Below are 7938 nucleotides of genomic sequence, written 5' to 3'. Positions count from 1 at the left end.
CAAACACCCAATAGTCACCAAACACGACCGATATACGCGGTCCACAACAATAGTATCGCCCACCGGAGTAGATACACAAATAAATGAAACAAGAGACTCATGGGACGTATCTAAATAACGAGCAAAATATGCTGATACATATGAAAGAGTGGAACCAAGGTCAAATAACACAGAGGCATCTCTGTGGCAGACTGAGACAAATACCTATAATCACACCATCGGAAGCAATAGCATCTGGTCTAGTTGGAAGTGCATAGAAACGAGCCTGACCACCACCTGACCGACCTCTCCCTCTGGGGCGACCCTTAGCCGACTGTCCTCGACCTCTAGCTGACTGGGTGGGTGGTGAAGTAACTGGTGCTGAAGTCGATTGCTGACTCCTCTGCTGAGGCGGACCCCCATGACAACGAGGACAGTGCCTCCACATATGCCCCAACTCTCCACACTCATATAAACTCCCCGGTGCTGGAGATGGGAACTGAGGGGAACCCCTAGCACCGAGATGACTAGCAAAAGAACCTGGCATGGAAGAGCCCTGAACTAATGGAGCATGGGACGAACTTTGAGCTGGAAGGGCACTAAGTGATGAATGGCCCTGATGAGAACTGTAAGAACCATAGCCCGATGATGCCCCACGGTGAACTGGGCGAGCTGACTGAGCATGCCTGAATGGACGGCCTCTGCCGTGCTGAAACTGACCCCCATGAGGAGCACCACTGAATCCACCCTGACCATGAGGCCTCTTGGCCTCCCTCTTAACCCTCTCCTGACCACGAACCATCTCAATCTATCGAGCTATGTCAACAACCTCATCAAAAGTGGCACTAGATACTCTCTCTCTGGTCATAAGCAACCGAAGCTAAAAATCGAGACCATCTATAAACCTCCTGATCCTCTCTCTGTCCGTGGGAACCAACCAGATCGCATGACGAGCCAACTTGGAGAACCGCATCTCATACTGTGTAACAGACCTATCACCCTAACGAAGCTGCTCGAACTACCTGCGCAGCTCCTCTCTGCGAGACTCAGGTACAAACTTCTCCAGAAAGAGAACGGAGAACTGCTGCCAAGAAAGGGGCGCTGTGCCAACCGTCCTACGCCTCTCGTAAGCCTCCCACTAACTAAGTGCAGCCCCGGAGAACTGGAAAGTAGTTAATGAGATGCCACTGGTCTCCAGATACCAGCGGTCCAAAACATCCTCTGACACTTATCCAAGAAACCCTGTGCATCCTCACCCTCAACACCACTAAATGACGGAGGCTGGAGTCTCCCAAACCTCTCCAATCTGTGCTGCTCGTCCTCTGGCATAACAGGAGCTACATAGTCCTGAGCAACTGCAACCGGCTGGGCTGGAGATGCCCCCGGTGTCTGATGTCCCTGTACAACCTGCTCAGGTGTGCGAGCAGCGGGAGTCTGAGTGCCTCCCCTAGCCTGAGAAGTAGCTGTGGCCGTAGTAACTAAGACCTCCTGAGCCAGGCCAGTGCACACTGATAGAATCTGGGCTAGGGCCTCCTGAAGGCCTAGGATAACAATACGCACAACCGGTGCCTGAGCTCGTCCTGCTGGAGCGTCCATAACTGGGACCTGATCATGAACTGGGGCGGCTGGTGGATCTGCAGGTGCTGCCCTAGCTGCTGTGCGGGCTACACCCCTGCCCCTACCACGGCCTGGACCACGACCTCGGCCTCTAGTGTCCCCAACTAGTGGTACTGGTGGTCGTCCGTCCTGGCCGGTAGCACGTGTCCTCACCATCTGTGAGAGAATATAATAACAGAAGTTTAGTTACCAGAATCAACAGATTCGCACGACAAGAATTGAAGAAGGTGAAGTTTTTCCTAAAGGTTCTGCAACCTCTCGAAGATAAGTACAGACGTCTCCGTACCGATCCACAAGACTCTACTAAACCCGCTCATGACCCGTGCGACCTATGTAACCTAGGCTCTGATACCAACTTGTCACGATCCCAAAACCAACCCGATCGTGATGGAGCCTATGATAGAACTAGGCCAGACGACACAATCGCAAAACAAATCGACATTTCCTAATAAAGATGTTTTTTAGCTACTAAGTAGTAAAACTTCCCAGCATAAGTCTAAATAACAATTGCGGAAAGAACAAAGGCCCAACATCGGTGTGTCACAAGTCACGAGCATCTACTAAGGACTGTCTGAATACAACTAAGACTATCACAGTCTCGAAAACACTAATATAGTCTAAGGAAGATAAAAGGGAGAAGAGCAAGGCTGCAATCGCCATGCAGCTACCTTGCCGACTGCGAATATCCGCAACGGATGAAAGATCAGCACTCGCTATCACGTCCCACAACTCCTAGATCTGCACACAAGGTGCAGGGAGTAATGTGAGTACGCCAACTCAGTAAGTGATAAAAGTAAATAAAGTCTGAGCAGTAAGAAACACATAAATCCACGTCATAAAATTACAGTAAGTACGGTATGCTTTCAAAACAGTATATAAATCAAATCATCTCGTAAAAATCCAATTTCAATAAAATCATTTGAAGATATTTTTTTCCAACAGTTTCAGAAGAGGTTCAATGAAGTTTAGAGTAGAAGTGATGAAAATCATGAATAGCCCCTCGGGCAAAACATGTATTATAAACTGCCCCTCGGGCATAACATCTCTCAGAATCAGCCCCTCGGGAAACCTCACAATCGCTCGTAATCAGCCCCTCGGTCACAACACAGGAAAGAATCCTTCTTTCTCTCTTTTCTTCTTTCTATATTATATAGATATGTACAACTTTTATCATCAATTTCGAATCAAGAACAGCCCCTCGGGGAGCATCATATCACTCACTCGGGGTAACCGCGCTCACTGGGGGTGTACAGACTCCGGAGGGGCTCCTACAGCCCAAGCGCTATAACAAGCCATCTCGTGGCATAGTAAATCAGGCCCTCGGCCTCTCAAGATCACAAATCAGTAATAAAATGCTGTGATCCCACAATATCCTCACAGCACAGGTCCTCGGCCTCACTCAGTCAGAAACCTCTCAAGCCACTCGGGCTAATAGTAAAATAGGGTGCTCAGCCCGAAATATCATTTTATGCATCAAAACAGAGTAAATAAGACTGAGTTAGGAAATCAGTAAAAACATAGCATGACTGGGTACATATATTAACTCAAAACAGTAAGGAATAGTAGAAAAAAGCCCCTAAGGGTCCAAACAGCTTGGCACGAGGCCTAAATATGGCATTCAGCCCAAAACATAGTAATACTTTCCAAAACATATAAGTATCAAATAGTTTTCAGTCAAATATGCAACTTAATAGTTGCTACGGGACGGACCAAGTCACAATCCCCAACGGTGCATGCCCTCACGCTCGTCATCGAGCATGCTTGCACCTCAAAATAGTGAAACGATGTGAAATCCGGGGTTTCATACCCTCAGGACAAGATTTACAATCATTACTTACCTCAAACTGGACAAAACTCTAACCCGCGATGCTCTTTCCTCTCGACTCGGCCTCCAAATGCTCCGAATCTAACCAAAATCAGTATATCATCATCAATATACTCTAAAGAAATGAATTTCCCACGAAAATTATCAAATTAGACCAAAAATCCCGAATCGGACTCAAACCTGGCCCCCACGCCCACGTCTCGGAATCCGATATAAATTACAAAGCTAGAAACTCCTCTCACTCATGAGTCTATACATACCAAAACCATCAAAATCCGACGTGGAATGACCCCTCAAATCCTCAAATTAAACTCTCCAATTTCAAGCCCTAATTTCCCAATTTCATCCCTAATTTTCCCCAAATTTCATGATTAAACAACGGGTAATCATCATATATACAAGTATTAGGGCTCAACCCACTTACCTTGCTGATAAACCCTTGAATTCCTCCTCAAAATCGCCCTCAAAAGCTCCAATGCTGTCCAAAAATGGTGGAATATGAACTGAAATTCGCGAAGAAGATCTTATATACCTTCTGCCCAGAACATCCGCATCTGAGTCCGTAAGTCGCTCCTGTGACGCTGCACTTGCGGAAAATCCATCGCAGGTGTGGTTTTCAATTAAACCTCAAAAGCCGCTTATGCGGTCGAAACCCCGCATCTGCGATCACGCAGGTGCGGTCCCATGCTCTGTAAGGCCCTAGAAAATTTTGCTAAGTAAATTAGGATTTCGTGGTGCCATGTAGGCTAATTATAATGTTTTATATGCTATTAACAGGATGGGCATCAATTGGATTTGGTAAACAAGTGTATGAGTCATATATTAAGTAAGGTGGGGTCCAAGGAGAGGCCTAAGTGTAAGCCAAATGGGAAAAATTTCATAATAGGCTAAGATTCCAAAGGTACTTGCACTAGTCCATACTTTGAACGAGAATATCTAAATATGTATAAGATTTTATGTGATGAATAACCTATCAAATGAAAGGTCTCTGAGTCTAGTTTCTAACTCTTTAAACCGTTCATCATTTGGACATTCCTACACAAAGTTATGATAAAATTACCAAAAGCTGGAAAAATGCGATCCTGTGTCGAATCTACGATCGCAAATCTGTCGCATTTTTGACTTTGCGATCGCAGATCTGTCGCAAATTGGGCCAGTGTTGCCCAGTTTTGGGCACCTATTTTGCGATGAATTCTGTGGCCCACATTCTTGGTTTGCGGTCTATTCTGCGATCACAGACCCGATTTCGGAGGCTTATTTTTCCTATTTTTATAACCCGACCCCATTTTAATATATAGGATTTGGGGTTCATTTTGGGGTCATTTCCTACTGATTTTAGAGAGAGAGATGAGAGCAAATAGAGAGAGCAAGGAGGGACCTAGCTTCATAATCACCCATCTCTTGCTCAAGTCTTCAAGAATCAAAGAACCCAATCACATGTTCTTCATCTAAGAGGTAAGGTTCTATACATTAGACTTTAATTTTGAGTTTGGGGTATAAGATGGGTTATTGAGGTATGATTCTTGGGTGTAATAGTATTATGTATACATGCATGTACAAATAAGGTTTGTGGGAAGATTGTTGAGCATAAATAAGTAAAGATTGGGTTGGGGAATGAAGGAAACCTTGTAAAAGAGATTTGAAATCAAGATGCTTAACTAGTATTTGATAAAATGCTCAAATGAGCTGAAACCATGAATACCTTCCTAATTTGTGTTCAATTTTGTTATGTCTCAAAGTAGATTGGGATTGCTAGAATTTTCGGAACGTCGTAGTAACTTAAGGAAAGCTTAAACAAGGTATGTATGGCTAAAACCCCGTCTTTTAGAAATTGAGCTTTATCGGTGGTTGTGTGAATACGGTAAGATAAAAATTGAATTGTTGTATTGATTGTTCTTTCACTTGAATTGGTGTTGCAACCTCATATGCATGGAAAGTATGTCTCAATATGATCAATATTCTATACTTGATAACTTGAAAAGGTGCAAGGACTATGGATCATGAATTGAAATGCTTAGACCTTAAATTGAAATAGAAGCTGCATATGTTGTGCCATCTATGTGAAGTCTCCTCTATGCCTACAATTTTAATTGCTCTTGTGTGCACTTATTATCTTGAATTACTAATCTAACATTGAAATTGGGAATGATGTGAGATGTGGCCTAGTGCCAAATATATGATGTGATAGTTGTGTCCCCATGTGCCTATGGAACGATATATATGAAACAAAAGTTGAATTGAGATGATTGATGGAAAAGGGAAACGCCTTGGTAATGCAGCCTAGCTGATCGGGCCGAGATCGGACGCCATGCCGCACACATGGTGGTAGTATGTTGATATTGAACCCCGGATAAAAAGGGAAGAGAGATTGTAATTGAAGTGTATGTCTCAAGTGAGGCAGCCTAGCCGATCGGGTCGAGATCGGACTCCGCTCAAGCTAGCCGTGGTATAGCGAACAAGGATGAACAATATGAAATGCCCCACACTAAAGGCTATGGAAACATGATGTAAAAATTGTATGATTCTTTATTATTGATAATGTTGTGATCGTTTAAAGCTTTTGGGTTATATTTGTGATTTCCTTATCTTTGTATGAAAGTTCTTTCTAACTAGATGGTGTTTAGTTATACATACTAGTGCTATTCGATGGCACTAACGTCCCTTTTTCCGGCGGCGCTGCGTATTTATATGGATGTAGGTGTTTCTATAGCAGGTAGTGTTGGTCGCAGCTAGTGCCGCATCATCCTTTCAGCTGACTTGGTGAGCCCCACTTCATTTTGGGGTCCTGTTTTATCTGTTAATCATGTACTTTGTATTTGAGGTATAGCCGGAGCCTTGTTGCCGGCATTTCCATATTATTCTTCAGTTGTATTTAGAGGCTCCGTAGACAGGTTGTGGATAGTGTCGGGTATTGGAATTAAAATAGAAATATTGATGTTTGGCAATGATGTATAATACTTGTAATGTCTTCAAAATTGTGAATGAAGTTGCTAATGAAAATGAAATGGAAATCGTTAATGACATGTTTATAGAGTTTGATTAATGGAGTCCATCTCCTATTTATTCATGAATTAGTTTGGGTAGAATGAAACCTAACAGGCTTGCTTAGTCGGTTTCACTCGGTTGAGCGCCAGTCTCGCTCCTCGAATTTTGGGGCGTGACAAACTTGGTATCAGAGCCTAAGGTTTTAAAGTCTCCTAGGATGTCTTGGAGCCGTGTCTAGTAGAGTCCATCTTATCGGTGTGTAATCTACCACATCTATAAGTTGGAGGCTATTCAGACATTTAGGAATTTCACCCTTCTTTGATACTCCAGATCGTGCAGTAGAGCTCAAGATAGGGAGCTAATTTCCATTCTATGTCTTAATCTCAAGATGAGTAATTCATGATTTTGGAAGCAGAAAGGAGGGAACGCCCCCACCATTGAATATGCAGGAGATTGCCCAAGCGTTTGTTAGGAGAATATATCGAGCCATGGAGGGATTGGTAGAACTTGTTGCTAAGGGGAGTACCCTTGTTCCTATTAATGTCTCTGCACCACCAGATCATGTAGTATATCAGTATGTTACCTACGTACGTTAGGGATGTGGAGTCGAGGGGTATCGATTAAGCTATTGCCATACCAACCTAAAGTCATTAAGTGAGTCAGATCAAAATTTCTACTCGTTGTATATGTGCATCTATATTGAAGAATTCTCATAAACATGGTCTTAACAAGGTGTTGAATAACAAAACATTGCATGTATCGACTCTTTGAACGAGATGCTTTATTCGTGAATCCACTCTATTACAAATCCTCTTATTTACATTCTTGTGGAATTAAGTTCTATAATTGTGTCCTTGAATGGGGTTATGACAATGATTCTAGGATTAATACTTCCGACTTGCATTTCCTAAATTCTTAACAAGGGACTATACCTGATGAATTTCTTACAGAATATTTTATTGAAATGGACAACATCTGCCCACTTGTGCCTATGCATGCACCGTCGTAAAGTTTACCTATGTGGTGTCGAGTTCCATGTACAGCATCCCAGTGTTGCGATCCTTCTCGAGTCACTCTTTTACTCAGTTGTGTATATGGCTTATATGTTACTCTCTTGCGAATATCATCATGAAAGCTTCTCACTATCTAGTAACATAAGAGCATACCTTAACACCTATCACATGAGTGCATGTAAATCAAAATGGTCACCGTGTGCATAAAGTCTCTCTGAAAATTGAGATCCTCACATCCCCGTCATAGGAAGATCTTGTGTCGCCATAACTTTCGTGTCCACTTGGGACATCCCGCAGTAAGTAGCTCACTTTGTCCTAGTATTGTGGTTGCTCGTGGCGTGGTCGTATATTGCAGTTGGGAGTTAATATAGCATAAGCATGTCCAGCCTATAACAAATGTTTATTTTCTCTTTACACCTCCACAACATGTGTTAATTGTGTTCCTTAGTTAGTGAATTCATTGTGCTAGTTTCCTAACACTTGTTCGATAACCATGACAGAACAAACCCTTCTATGTGT

This window comes from Nicotiana attenuata, unplaced genomic scaffold, assembly GCF_001879085.1.
Source record: "Nicotiana attenuata strain UT unplaced genomic scaffold, NIATTr2, whole genome shotgun sequence".
Lineage (NCBI taxonomy): Eukaryota > Viridiplantae > Streptophyta > Magnoliopsida > Solanales > Solanaceae > Nicotiana > Nicotiana attenuata.
The sequence above is the reverse complement of the archived record's forward strand: the minus strand, read 5'-3'. Positions refer to the sequence as shown.